Genomic DNA, 2,858 nt, shown 5'->3' on the forward strand with positions numbered 1-2,858 from the left:
TTTACTCCACAACCCAATCCTTACTTATTTGAACTCAACAATCTTCCCACAAACCTTATTAGTACATGCATGTATAAATAATATTCTTACACCGAAGACTCATACTCCTCATCACCCATCTTTTACCCCAAACTCGAAATTGAAGACTAGGGTTTGATCTTTACCTCTTGAGTGAAGATCTTGTGAGATTTCCTTGTTGCATTTCAAAACTTGGACAAGATCTTGGTGAACAAAGCACTTGAGCTTCTTCCTCTCTCTAGAACACTCTCACTTCTCTTTAAAATTATCATGTTTTTTCCTTCAAAATGAGTCCCAAAGGCTATTTATCAAAATGGGATCAGGTTATAAAAATATAAAAATGAACCCTCCGAACTCAGATCTACAGGCGCAGAATGGACCGCAGAACGGGTATGCGGTCCGCACTATGGACAGCGAAACTGGTGCCCAGAACTGGGCTTGACTGGTCAGTTCTGCGACTATTCTGCAGTCCGCATACCACTTTTGTGGTTCGCAGAATGATTCTGCGGTCGCATAATTGACCGTTGAATCACATTCTGCCAGTCTTTGTTAATTTGGTCCTAACTTCTTGAGGGAGTGTCCAAATGACGAACGGTTTTGAAGTGTTAGAAACTAGACTCAAAGATTTTTCATCTGATAAGTTATCTGTCACATAACGCCTTATATATATGTAGATTTGCGCGTCCAATTTGGATCTTATGCGTACTCATTTGGAACTTTAGTCCATCATGTAATTTCCAACTTGACTTAGACTTAGGGCTCTCCTTAGACCAAACATCACTTATAATATACCTCGTACACTTATTATCATATTCAATTGATATCCATCATATTAATAGTCCTCGACTGCACACAAAATAGTATAATTAGCACACATCAACTTTCTTAATAGTGCTTAAGTACTTCAAAATTTTTTGGGGTGCTACAAACATAATCCGCCCGGCAATAGCCACAGGCTCACAATTTCAACATGGATCAGACTATTATCAAGTTTACTGTCACGACCCGAAATTCCCACCTTCGGTACCGTGATGTCGCCTAACATTTTACTTGCTAGGCAAGCCAACGTTAGAATAATATAATACATTTTAAAACAATTTTTTTTATTTATTAATAACAAAGAAACAAATGCGGAAGTAAAGTCTGAAATGTAGTGAATAATCCATAAAAATAACGGAGTCTAAATACCATCCTAGAATTGGTGTCACAAGTGCATGAGCTTCTAGAATAATACAAATAAAGGTCTGAATAAAATAAAGCTGTCTGAAAACAAACACACAGCTAAACTAAAGTAGACAGGGACTTCAAAACTGCGGACGTTGTGCAGTTATATCTCAAGTCTCCTCTGGTAGCTGAAATCCAAGCAAGTCTATGGTACGTCGCTGGGACCAACTCCGAAATCTGCACAAGAAGTGCAGAGTGTAGTATCAGTACAATCGACCCCATGTACTGGTAAGTGCCGAGCCTAATCTCGACGAAGTAGTGACGAGGCTAAGGTAGGTCACTTACACTAACCTGTACGCACTAATAGTGATAATCACAATAATAGAATTAAATCAGGTAACTCATTTTTAATAGTTGAAGCCAACTCAATAGTCATAACCAATTAGTATTTCAATCAATTTCTGTTGCAACGTGCAACCCGCTCCCACAATATATTCGTTTTCAATCCTTCCATATATTTATTTTAATCAAGTATATATAGACTTTTAAATAAGTTTGTGGCGTGCAACCCGATCCCCCAATATGGACTTTTTAATAAGTTTGTTGCGGCGTGCAACCCGATCACCCATTATGGACTTTTTCATAAGTCTGTTGCGGCATGTAATCCGATCCCCGATATGGACTTTTATAAGTCTATTGCGGCGTGCAATCCGATCCTCCAATATATTTATTTACCAATTATTATAGAAAAAATTACCCCAATAAATACAACAATTAATATAAAATTTTAAGACAACAAGCATACAATAATTATGATTTAATTATGAAATAAACAATGACAAATAGTAATTTATTATGGAAATCAGGGAGGAAATAGGGAGTTTAATATTTAATATGCTAAATATTAAGTAGCAATTAATACACATAAATCAAATAAGCACGTTGCAATTATTGCAGGAATTCAAGAACTAATATTTGACAAAGAATAGGAGAGAAACAATTTTTATAAAAATTAATTCATGTATTAAAACAAATTTAGGATTTTCAAATAATTATGCAAATAATTAATTTGATGACGTGTAGATACTCGTCACCTCATCTATACGTCGTCACATGCATTTCACATAACAAATAATTTAAAGGTTCTATTCCCTCAAGTCAAGGTTAACCACGACACTTACCTCGCTTTGCAATTTCAATCAATTACTCGACCACAACTTTTTCTTTTAAATTTGACTCCAAAAGCTTCAAATCTATTAACAAACAATTCTATATATTCAATACAAATTGTAGGAATTAATTCCATATGAATTTACTAACTTTCCGGATAAAATCCGAAATTCACTTTTAAAAATTGACAATAGGGCCCACAACTCAAATCTAAGAAAAACTTACGAAATCTGAATACTCATTCCGAGACGAGCCCAACCATACAAAAATTACCACATTCCAATGTCAAATGGACCTTCAAATCCTAAATTTTTGTTTTTGGAAGTTTTTATAAAATTCTGATTCTTCTCCCAAAATTTCACGGATTCATGATATAAATGAGTATGGAATCATGAAATATAATCAATATAGGATAAGGAACACTTACCCCAATAGTTTCCCGTAAAAATCGCCCAAAAATCGCCTTACCCGAGCTCAAAAATGGAAAATGGTTGAAACTGGGACGA

This window comes from Nicotiana tomentosiformis, chromosome 10 (assembly GCF_000390325.3).
Source record: "Nicotiana tomentosiformis chromosome 10, ASM39032v3, whole genome shotgun sequence".
NCBI classification, from domain to species: Eukaryota; Viridiplantae; Streptophyta; class Magnoliopsida; order Solanales; family Solanaceae; genus Nicotiana; species Nicotiana tomentosiformis.